Source organism: Pseudophryne corroboree, chromosome 1 (assembly GCF_028390025.1).
Source record: "Pseudophryne corroboree isolate aPseCor3 chromosome 1, aPseCor3.hap2, whole genome shotgun sequence".
Lineage (NCBI taxonomy): Eukaryota > Metazoa > Chordata > Amphibia > Anura > Myobatrachidae > Pseudophryne > Pseudophryne corroboree.
The window spans coordinates 1012520749-1012532996 of NC_086444.1; positions in this window are offsets into that span (position 1 = coordinate 1012520749).

Here is a 12248-nt window from a genome sequence, read left to right on the forward strand (position 1 = left end):
TGTGTGTATGGCCACCACCCCTCCCCGCCCGCTGTGTGTCCAGCTATCCCTCCTCTCCCTCCTGCTGTGTGTCCGGCCATCCCCATCTCCCTCCCTCCTGCTGTGTGTCCGACCACCCCCACCTCCCTCCCTCCTGCTGTGTGTACGACCCCCCACCTCCCTCCCTCCTGCTGTGTGTCCGGCCACCCCCACCTCCCTCCCTCCTGCTGTGTGTCCGGCCACCTCCCCAATGTGTGTCCGGCCACCACCCCCCTCTCCCGCTGTGTGTCCGGTATCCTCTCCCGCTGTGTGTCCGACCCCCACCCTCTTCCCGCTGTGTCCGGCCACACCCCCTCCTCCCCTCCCGCTGTGTCCGGCCACCACCACCCCCGCCCGCTGTGTGTACAGCCACCACCCCTCCCCGCCCGCTGTGCGTCCGGCCATCCCTCCCCTCCCTCCCGCTGTGTGTCCGAACACCCCCACCTCCCTCCCTCCTGCTGTGTGTCCGACCACCCCCACCTCCCTCCCTCCTGCTGTGTGTCCGACCACCCCCACCTCCCTCCCTCCTGCTGTGTGTCCGGCCACCCCCACCTCCCTCCCTCCTGCTATGTGTCCGGCCACCCCCTACCCCCTGTGTGTCCGGTCACCCCCCCCTCTCCCGCTGTGTGTCCGGCCACCCACCATCCCCCTCCCGCTGTCTGTTCGGACTCCTCCCCCCCGCGCTGTGTGTCCGGCCACCCCCCCCCCCACTCTCCCTCTGTGTGTCCGGTCTCTTCCCCCCCTCTCCCGCTGTGTGTCCGGTTTCCTCTCCCGCTGTGTGTCCGGTCTCCCCCGTCTCCCGCTGTGTGTACGGTCTCCTCTCCCGCTGTGTGTCCGGTCTCCTCCCCCCGTCTCCCGCTGTGTCTGGCCACCCCCCTCCCCTCCTCCCACTGTGTCCGGCCACCCCCCCGCCCGCTGTGTGTCCGGCCACCCTTCCCACTGTGTATCCGGCCACCACCCCACATCCCCCTCCCGCTGTGTGTCCGGCCATCCCTTCCACCCGCTGTGTGTCCGACCCCCACCCTCCCCCTCCTCCCGAAGTGTCCGGCCACCCCCTCCCTGCCCGCTGTGTGTCCGGCCATCCCTCTCCTCCCACCCACTGTGTATCCGACCACCCCCACCTCCCTACCTCCTGCTGTGTGTTGCCCCCCCCTTTTGTGTGTCCGGCCACCCTCCCCCCTCTCCCGCTGTGTGTCCGGTCTCCCCCCCCTCCCTCCTGCTGTGTGTCCGACCACCCCCACCTTTCTCCCTCCTGCTGTGTGTCCGACCACCCCCACCTCCGTCCCTCCTGCTGTGTGTCCGACCACCCCCACCTCCCTCCTGCTGTGTGTCCGAACACCCCCACCTCCCTCCCTCCTGCTGTGTGTCCGACCACCCCCACCTCCCTCCCTCCTGCTGTGTGTCCGGCCCCCCCCTCCCCCCTGTGTGTTCGGCCACCTCCCCCCCTCTTCCGCTGTGTGTTCGGCCACCTCTCCCGCTGCGTGTCCGGTCTCCCACCCCCTCTCCCACTGTGTGTTCGGCCACCTCCCCCCCTCTCCCGCTGTGTGCCCTGCTCCCGCCCCCCTCTCGCTGTGTGTCCGGCAACCCCACATCCCCCTCCCGCTGTGTGTCCGGCCATCCCTCCCACCCGCTGTGTTTCCAACCACCTCCCTTCCTCCTGCTGTGTGTCCGGCCACCCCTCCTCCTTCCGCTGTGTGTCCGACCCCCACCCTCCCCCTCCTCCTGCAATGTCCGGCTACCCCCTCCCCGCCCGCTGTGTATCCGGCCATCCCTCCCCTCCCTCCTGCTGTGTGTCCGACCACCCCCATCTCCCTCCCTCCTGCTGTGTGTCTGACCACACCCACCTCCCTCCCTCCTGCTGTGTGTCCGGCCACCTCCCTCCCTCCTGCTGTGTGTCCGGCCAACCCCCCCTCCCCCCCTGTGTGTCCGGCCACCCCACCCCCTCTCCCGCTGTGTATCCGGTCTCCTCCCCCCCTCTCCTGCTGTGTGTCCGGTCTCCTCCCCCCCTCTCCCGCTGTGTTCGGCCACCTCCCTCCCGCTGTGTGCCCTGACCCCCGCACCTGCTGTGTGTCCGGCCACCCCCCATCCCCCTCCCGCTGTGTGTCCGGCCATCCCTCCCCTCCCTCCCACTGTGTGTCCGACCACCCCCACCTCCCTCCCTCCTGCTGTGTGTCCGTCCACCCCCCCTCCCGCTGTGTGTCTGGTCACCCCCCTCTCCCGCTGTGTGTCCGGCCATCCCCCCCTCTCCCGCTGTGTGTCCGGCCACCCTCCATCCCCCTCCCGCTGTGTGTCCGGCCACCCACCATCCCCCTCCCGCTGTCTGTTCGGACTCCTCCCCCCCGCGCTGTGTGTCCGGCCAAACCACCCCCCAGTGTGTGTCCGGCCACCCCCCCACTCTCCCTCTGTGTGTCCGGTCTCTTCCCCCCCTCTCCCGCTGTGTGTCCGGTCTCCTCTCCCACTGTGTGTCCGGTCTCCCCCCGTCTCCCGCTGTGTGTCCGGTCTCCTCCCCTCCCCGCCCGCTGTGTGTATGGCCACCACCCCTCCCCGCCCGCTGTGTGTCCAGCCATCCCTCCTCTCCCTCCTGCTGTGTGTCCGGCCATCCCCATCTCCCTCCCTCCTGCTGTGTGTCCGACCACCCCCACCTCCCTCCCTCCTGCTGTGTGTACGACCCCCCACCTCCCTCCCTCCTGCTGTGTGTCCGGCCACCCCCACCTCCCTCCCTCCTGCTGTGTGTCCGGCAACCTCCCCAATGTGTGTCTGGCCACCCCCCCTCTCCCGCTGTGTGTCCGGTATCCTCTCCCGCTGTGTGTCCTGTTTCCTCCCACCCTCTCCTGCTGTGTGTCCGGTCTCCTCTCCCGCTGTGTGTCCGGTCTCCTCCCTCCTCTCCCACTGTGTGTCTGGTCTCCTCCTCCCCTCTCCTGCTGTGTGTCCAGCCACACCCACCTCCCTCCCTCCTGCTGTGTGTCTGACCACCCCACCTTCCTCCCTCCTGCTGTGTGTCAGACCACCCCCACCTCCCTCCCTCCTGCTGTGTGTCCGACCACCCCCACCTCCCTCCCTCCTGCTGTGTGTCTGGCCACCTCCCTCCCTACCGCTGTGTGTCCGGCCACCCCCAATCCCCCTTCTGCTGTGTGTCCGGCCACCCCCCATCCCCCTCTCGCCGTGTGTCCGGCCACCCTCCATCCACCTCCCGCTGTGTGTCCGGCCACCCCCCATCCTCCTCCCGCTGTGTGTCCGGCCATCCCTCCCCTCCCACCCGCTGTGTGTCCGACCACCTCCCTCCCTCCTGCTGTGCGTCCAGCCATCCCTCCTCCTCCCGCTGTGTGTCCGACCCCAACCCTCCTCCCGCTGTGTCTGGCCACACTATCTCCTCCCCTCCCGCTGTGTCCGGCCACCCCACCCCCCGCCCGCTGTGTGTCCGGCCATCCCCACCTCCCTCCCTCCTGCTGTGTGTCCGGCCACCCCCTACCCCCCGTGTGTCCGGTCACCCCCCCTCTCCCGCTGTGTGTACGGTCTCCTTCCCCCTCTTCCACTGTGTGTCCGATCCCCCCCCCCCTCTCCTGCTGTGTGTCCGGTCTCCTCTCCCGCTGTGTGTCCGGTCTCCTCCCTCCTCTCCCACTGTGTGTCCGGTTTCCTCCTCCCTTCTCCCGCTGTGTGTCCGGCCACCCCCACCTCCCTCACTCCTGCTGTGTGTCCGACCACCCCCACCTTCCTCCCTCCTGCTGTGTGTCCGACCACCCCCACCTCCCTCCCTCCTGCTGTGTGTCCGATCACCCCCACCTCCATCCCTCCTGCTGTATGTCTGACCACCCCCACCTCCCTCCCTCTGTTTGTCTGGCCACCTCCCTCCCTCCCGCTGTGTTTCCGGCCACCCCCTATCCCCCTCTGTGTGTCCGGCCACCCCCAATCCCCCTCCCGCTGTGTATCCGGCCACCCCCCATCCCCCTCCCGCTGTGTGTCCGGCCACCCTCCATTCCCCTCCTGCTGTGTGTCCGACCACCCCCCATCCCCCTCCCGCTGTGTGTCCGGCCACCCCCCATCCCCCTCCCGCTGTGTGTCTTGCCATCCCTCTCCTCCCACCCGCTGTGTGTCCGACCACCTCCCTCCCTCCTGCTGTGCTTCCGGCCACCCCTCCTCCTCCCGCTGTGTGTCCGACCCCCACCCTCTTCCCGCTGTGTCCGGCCACACCCCCTCCTCCCCTCCCGCTGTGTCCGGCCACCACCACCCCCGCCCGCTGTGTGTACCGCCACCACCCCTCCCCGCCCGCTGTGCGTCCGGCCATCCCTCCCCTCCCTCCCGCTGTGTGTCCGAACACCCCCACCTCCCTCCTGCTGTGTGTCCGACCACCCCCACCTCCCTCCCTCCTGCTGTGTGTCTGACCACCCCCACCTCCCTCCCTCCTGCTGTGTGTCCGGCCACCCTCACCTCCCTCCCTCCTGCTATGTGTCCGGCCACCCCCTACCCCCCGTGTGTCCGGTCACCCCCCCCCCCCTCTCCCGCTGTGTGTCCGGTCTCCTTCCCCCTCTTCCACTGTGTGTCCGGTCTCCCCCTTCCCCCCTCTCCTGCTGTGTGTCCGGTCTCCTCTCCCGCTGTGTGTCCGGTCTCCTCCCTCCTCTCCCACTGTGTGTCCTGTTTCCTTCTCCCCTCTCCCGCTGTGTGTCCGGCCACCCCCACCTTCCTCCCTCCTGCTGTGTGTCCGACCACCCCCACCTCCCTCCTTCCTGCTGTGTGTCCGACCACCCCCACCTCCCTACCTCCTGCTGTGTGTCTGACCACCCCCACCTCCCTCCCGCTATGTTTCTGGCCACCTCCTTCCCTCCCGCTGTGTTTCCGGAAACCCCTTATCCCCCTCTGTGTGTCCGGCCACCCCCAATCCCCCTCCCGCTGTGTGTCCGGCCACCCCCCATCCCCCTCCCGCTGTGTGTCCGGCCACCCTCCATTCCCCTCCCGCTGTGTGTCCGACCACCCCCATCTCCCTCCCGCTGTGTGTCCGGTCATCCCCCATCCCCCTCCCGCTGTGTGTCTGGCCATCCCTCCCCTCCCACCCGCTGTGTGTCCGACCACCTCCCTCCCTCCTGCTGTGCTTCCGGCCACCCCTCCTCCTCCCGCTGTGTGTCCGACCCCCACCCTCTTCCCGCTGTGTCCGGCCACACCCCCTCCTCCCCTCTCGTTGTGTCCGGCCACCACCACCCCCGCCCACTGTGTGTACAGCCACCACCCCTCCCCGCCCGCTGTGTGTCCGAACACCCCCACCTCCCACCCTCCTGCTGTGTGTCCGACCACCCCCACCTCCCTACCTCCTGCTGTGTGTCCGACCACCCCCACCTCCCTCCCTCCTGCTGTGTGTCCGGCCACCCCCACCTCCCTCCCTCCTGCTATGTGTCCGGCCACCCCCTACCCCCCGTGTGTCCGGTCACCCCCCCCTCTCTCCCGCTGTGTGTCCGGTCTCCTTCCCCCTCTTCCACTGTGTGTCCGGTCTCCCCCTTCCCCCCTCTCCTGTTGTGTGTCCGGTCTCCTCTCCCGCTGTATGTACGGTCTCCTCCCTCCTCTCCCACTGTGTGTCCTGTTTCCTCCTCCCCTCTCCCGCTGTGTGTCCGGCCACCCCCACCTTCCTCCCTCCTGCTGTGTGTCACGCCACCCCCACCTCCCTCCCTCCTGCTGTGTGTCCGACCACCCCCACCTCCCTCCCTCCTGCTGTGTGTCTGACCACCCCCACCTCCCTCCCGCTATGTTTCTGGCCACCTCCCTCCCGCTGTGTTTCCGGAAACCCCTTATCCCCCTCTGTGTGTCTGGCCACACCCAATCCCCCTCCTGCTGTGCTTCCGGCCACCCCTCCTCCTCCCGCTGTGTGTCCGACCCCCACCCTCTTCCCGCTGTGTCCGGCCACACCCCCTCCTCCCCTCCCGCTGTGTCCGGCCACCACCACCCCCGCCCGCTGTGTGTACAGCCACCACCCCTCCCCGCCCGGTGTGCGTCCGGCCATCCCTCCCCTCCCTCCCGCTGTGTGTCCGAACACCCCCACCTCCCTCCCTCCTGCTGTGTGTCCGACCACCCCCACCTCCCTACCTCCTGCTGTGTGTCCGACCACCCCCACCTCCCTCCCTCCTGCTGTGTGTCCGGCCACCCCCACCTCCCTCCCTCCTGCTATGTGTCCGGCCACCCCCTACCCCCCGTGTGTCCGGTCACCCCCCCCCCTCTCCCGTTGTGTGTCCGGTCTCCTTCCCCCTCTTCCACTGTGTGTCCGGTCTCCCCCTTCCCCCCTCTCCTGCTGTGTGTCCGGTCTCCTCTCCCGCTGTGTGTCCGGTCTCCTCCCTCCTCTCCCACTGTGTGTCCTGTTTCCTCCTCCCCTCTCCCGCTGTGTGTCCGGCCACCCCCACCTTCCTCCCTCCTGCTGTGTGTCCGACCACCCCCACCTCCCTCCCTCCTGCTGTGTGTCAGACCACCCCCACCTCCCTCCCTCCTGCTGTGTGTCTGACCACCCCCACCTCCCTCTCGCTATGTTTCTGGCCACCTCCCTCCCTCCCGCTGTGTTTCCGGAAACCCCTTATCCCCCTCTGTGTGTCTGGCCACCCCCAATCCCCCTCCCGCTGTGTGTCCGGCCACCCCCCATCCCCTTCCCGCTGTGTGTCCGGCCACCCTCCATTCCCCTCCCACTGTGTGTCCGACCACCCCCCATCCCCCTCCCGCTGTGTTTCCGGCCACCCCCCATCCCCCTCCCGCTGTGTGTCCGGCCATCCCTCCCCTCCCACCCGCTGTGTGTCTGACCTCCTCCCTCCCTTCTGCTGTCTGTCCAGCCACCCCTCCTCCTCCCGCTGTGTGTCCGACCCCCACCCTCCTCCCGCTGTGTCCGGCCACCCCCCTTCCTCCCCTCCCGCTGTGTCCGGCCACGCTCCCCGCCCGCTGTGTGTACGGCCACCACCCCTCCCCGCCTGCTGTGTGTCCGGCCATCCCTCCCCTCCCTCCTGCTATGTGTCCGACCACCCCCATCTCCCTCCTGCTGTGTGTCCGACCCCCCCCCTCTCCCGCTGTGTGTCCGGTCTCCCCCCCCCCTCTCCTGCTGTGTGTCCGGTCTCCTCTCCCGCTGTGTGTCCGGTCTCCTCCCTCCTCTCCCACATTGTGTCTGGTTTCATCCTCCCCTCTCCCGCTGTGTGTCCGGCCATCCCTCCCCTCCCTCCTGCTATGTGTCCGACCACCCCCATCTCCCTCCTGCTGTGTGTCCGACCCCCCCCCCTCTCCCGCTGTGTGTCCGGTCCCCCCCCCCCCTCTCCTGCTGTGTGTCCGGTCTCCTCTCCCGCTGTGTGTCCGGTCTCCTCCCTCCTCTCCCACATTGTGTCTGGTTTCCTCCTCCCCTCTCCCGCTGTGTGTCCAGCCACCCCCACCTCCCTCCCTCCTGCTGTGTGTCCGACCACCCCCACCTTCCTCCCTCCTGCTGTGTTTCCGACCACCACCCACCTCCCTCCCTCCTTCTGTGTGTCCGACCACCCCGACCTCCCCCCCTCCTGCTGTGTGTCCGACCACCCCCACCTCCCTCCCTCCTGCTGTGTGTCTGACCACCCCCACCTCCCTCCATCCCTCCCGCTGTGTGTCCGGCCACCCCCCCTCTCCCGCTGTGTGTCCGGCCACCCACCCTCCTACCGTAGGCCGCAAAGTTCCCATCATTGACTGGTGTGGAGGAGCACTCCCCTCCATTCTAGGCAGTGCGCTCGTCCTGATTGACAGGGCAGGAGTACACAGCCAATCAGGAGAGTGCCATTACGTGGCGCTCCCTGATTGGCTACAGGGACCTTCAGTGACAGAAGTCACGGGGCGTCCCGAAATTCGGGAAAAGGGGTTCCATGTGTAAACATGGAACCCCTTTAGTCTCATGGATCGGGTTTCCGTTTTTTATTTTAATTAAGTTTGTGGATTACATCGGAAAAGAAGAGGACAGAACTACGCAAGGATTGTTTGTAAGTATGATTTTTATTTACAGGTACCCTGTGGATTCTACTGGAGAAGAGGACCGAGGGGCTTCGTGTCAACATAGGTAAGTATGTGTGCATGTATGTAATAAACTTGTACTTTCACGGTGTGTGCGTTGTGTTTTTTGGGGGGTATTTTTTTTGTAGTAGAACCAGAGGTACCAGCGGACCCGCTATTTCCCCGCATGCTGGTACTTGTGGTTCTCCAAGTACCAGCTTGCGGGGGAGGCTTGCTCGGACTTGTAGTTCTACCACAAAAAAACAATTTTCTATTTTTTACACAAAGGCTATCAGCCTCCCATCCACCACCCTTGGGGGGGACAGCCTCGGGCTTCACCCCTGGCCCTTGGGTGCCTGGAGAAGGGGGACCCCTTTTTTGAAGGGATTCCCACTCCTCCAGGGAACCCCAGCTAGGGGTGACTAGTTGGGGGTGGTAATGCCACGGCCGCAGGGACCTTTATAAAAGTGTCCCCCGGCTGTGGCATTATCTCTCTGGCTAGTGGAGCCCGGTGCTGGTTTTAAATATACGGGGGACCCTTACATCTTTTGTTCCCCATATTTTTGGAACCAGGACCAGGCGCAGAGCCCGGTGCTGGTTGTTTTAATATGGGGGAACCCTACGCAATTTCCCCCCTGAATTTTTACAATCAGGACCGGCTCAAGGAGGCCGAGGCTGGTTATGCTTAGGAGGGGGGACCCCACGCAATTTTTTTTTTTTCATTTAACTATGTGTGTTGTGTACAAGCTTACCGGTGTTTCAGTCTCAAGCAGTTTTGGCGGCTTCCTCTTCTCCGGTGGCATCCAGCGGCTTCTCCATCCAGTGGCCCCCTTTTCAGTACAGTCCTCTGCACCCTACGTGTTGCTTTCCCCATGTCCTGTGCCCTGCGCGTCGTTTTCCCCAGCACTGTCCCTTGCATGCCACCCCCCCCTTAGACGTACAGTCCTCTGCATCCTGAATGTCACCCTACCCCTGTACACTCCCCTGCATGTTGCCCCCACCCATACAGTACTCTGTACCCTGCCTGTTGCCCCCGTACAGTCCCCTACATGTTACTTTCACCCAGTCCTGTGCCCTGCATGTCCCTTTCCCCTGGTACAGTCCCCTGCGCCTTATGTGTGTTACCTCCACCGTACAGTCCCCTGCGCCTTGCTTGTTGCCCACCCCTGTACAGTCAGTCCTCTGCACCCTGCGTGTCGCCCCCTTCAGTACAGTCCCCTGCACACTGTGTGTTCCTTTCCTCTGATACTGTCCCTGGCACCCTGCATGTCACCCCCCGTACAGTACCCTGTGTCCTGCATGTCACCTCCTGTACAGTCCCCTGTGCTCTGCGTGTCACCTCCACTGTATAGTCCCCATGTGCCCTGCGTTACCCCCCTCCCTGTAAAATATCCTGCGCTCTCTGTGTTGCCCCATGTACAGTCCCATGCGCCCTGCGTGTCAGTCCCCACGTAGTCCCCTGCGCCCTGCATTCTGCTCCCCCATACAGTCCCCCCTTCAGTACAGTCCCCTGTACCCTGAGTGTCGCTTTCTCCTGGTACTGTCCCCTGCATCCTGCGTGTACAATCCCCTGCGCCCTGCATGTCGCCCCCCCTTCAGTACAGTCCCCTGCGTGTTGCTTTACCCGGTACTGTCCCCTGCGCCCTTCAAGTCACACACACCCCCTTACAGTCCCCTGCATCCTGCAGGTCTCCCTACCACTGTACATTTCCGTGTATGTTGCCCACACACCCGTACAGTCACCTGCACCCTCTCTGTCGCTGCTCCCCCCCTGTACAGTCCCCTGGCCCTGCATGTTGCCCCACTTACAGTACCCTACACCCTGCATGTTGCCCTCACTGGACAGTCCCCTGCACCCTGCGTGTCAAACCCCTCAGTTCAGTCCCCTGCACCCAGCGTGTCGCTTACACCCGATACTGTCCCCAGCACCTGCGTGTCACCACCCCGTACAGTCTACAGTCCCCTGCGTCCTGCATGTTGCCCTACTCCCTTAGTCCTCTGTGTGTCGCCCCCCGTACCTCCTGCGTGTTGCTCCACTGTACAGTCACCTGCGCCTTGCATGTAACCCCTGTACATTCCCCTGCGTCATGCGTGCAGCCTCCCCATACAGTCCCCTGTGCCCCTCGTGTTGCCCCCCCTGTACAGTCCCCTGCACCCTGCATGTCGCCCCCACCCTTACAGTCCTCTGCGTCCCCCCCATAAGTCCCTGTGCCCTACGTGTTGCCCCCCCATACAGTCCCCTTGCACCTTGCGTGTCACCCCTCCCTAACAGTCCCCTGCACCCTGTGTGTCGCCCCCTATACAGTCTACTGTGCCCTGTGTGTTGTCCCCCTGTATAGTCCCATGCGCCCTGTGCATTTCCCAACTGTATAGTCCCCTGCGCCATATGTGTCGTCCCCCTGTGCCCTCAGTGTCGATGCCCCGTCCAGTCCTGTGCCTGCGTGCCGCCCCACGTCCAGTCCCCTGTGCCTTGCTTGTTGCCCCCTTCAGTAAAGTCCCCTGTGCCCTGAGTGTTGCTTTCCACTATATATATATATATATATATATATATATATATATGTTTCTCTTACATCCTAGAGGATACTGGGTTTCCATTTAGTACCATGGGGTACACACACACAAACATGCAGCACCTGGCACACACACACATAAACACGCAGCACCAGACACACACAAACACGCAGCACCTGACACACACACACCCACATTGTATTTACGCAGCACCTGGCACACATGCACATATACACAGATGTAGCATTTAACAAACACACATATACACGCACCACACCTGACACACACATGCATGCGTGGCGGCACCACGCACACACACACACACACATACATGTACGTATGTACATGCGCGGCACCTGATACACACACGCGCGGCCCCTTAAAAACATATATATACACGCGCCAACTGACACACACACACATATACGCACGGCACCCGACACACATATATATGCGCGGCACCTGACACACACACATATACACGTGCGGCACCTGACACACACATATATGCGCGGCACCTGACACACACACACACACACATATATATACGCGCGGCATCTGACACACACACACACACACACATATATACGTGCGGTACTTGACACACACATATATGTGCGCGGCACCTGACACACACACATATATATACGTGCGGAACCTGACACACACACATATATACAGCGGCAAATGACACACACACATATATATGTGCGGCACCTGACACACACACACATATATACGCGCACCACCTGACACACACACACATATATATACACGTGGCACCTGACACACACACATATATATATACGCGCGGCACCTGACACACACACATATACACGCACGGCACCTGACACACACACACATATATGCGGTGCACCTGACACACACACATATATACGCAGGGCACCTGATACACACACATATATATGCGCGACACCTGACACACAAACACACACACACACATATATATATATATATATATATATATACACGCGGGGCACCTGACACACACACACACACACACACATATATATGCGGGGCACCTGACACACACACATATACGTGCACCACCTGACACATACATATGCACAACACCTGACACACACATATATACGCGCGGCACCTTATACACTCATATATACGCGCGGCACCTGACACACACACACACACATATATACGCGCGGCACCTGACACACACATATATTCGCACGGCACCTGACACACACAGATATATATATACATACACATAGCACCTGACAAACACATATATACACGGCACCTGGCACACACGTACACACAAGGCATTTAACACATGCCTCCAGCCTCAGTCACAGGCTGCTGCCACCTACCCCCTCCCTGCATCATCCGCAAAGGCAGCAAAGTATTTTGACCAAAGTTAAAAGTATAACAATTCTGTTTGGTAAATAAAATTATTTTTGCATTTTGCACAGAACAGTGATGTTATGCGAACATTTTCATTAAACATTTAAAAAATCAAATGTTTATTCTTACAGTGAAAATTTTACATTTCTGAATTAAAAAAATAAATTGAAAAAAAGCTATGAAATTCCATAGACAAAAAACCTTACGGTTCACATGTCCCATTAAGGCTTCGACATGATCGAAATTTCAGAAACCTGATTTAACTCTTCCACTCAAACTCCAAAAAGCAATGAAATTCCGATCATTAAGGCTGACGCCTTAATGGACGTGTTCCTTGCGCAATACAGATATGGTCTGCCATCACAGCCTGTGGGTAA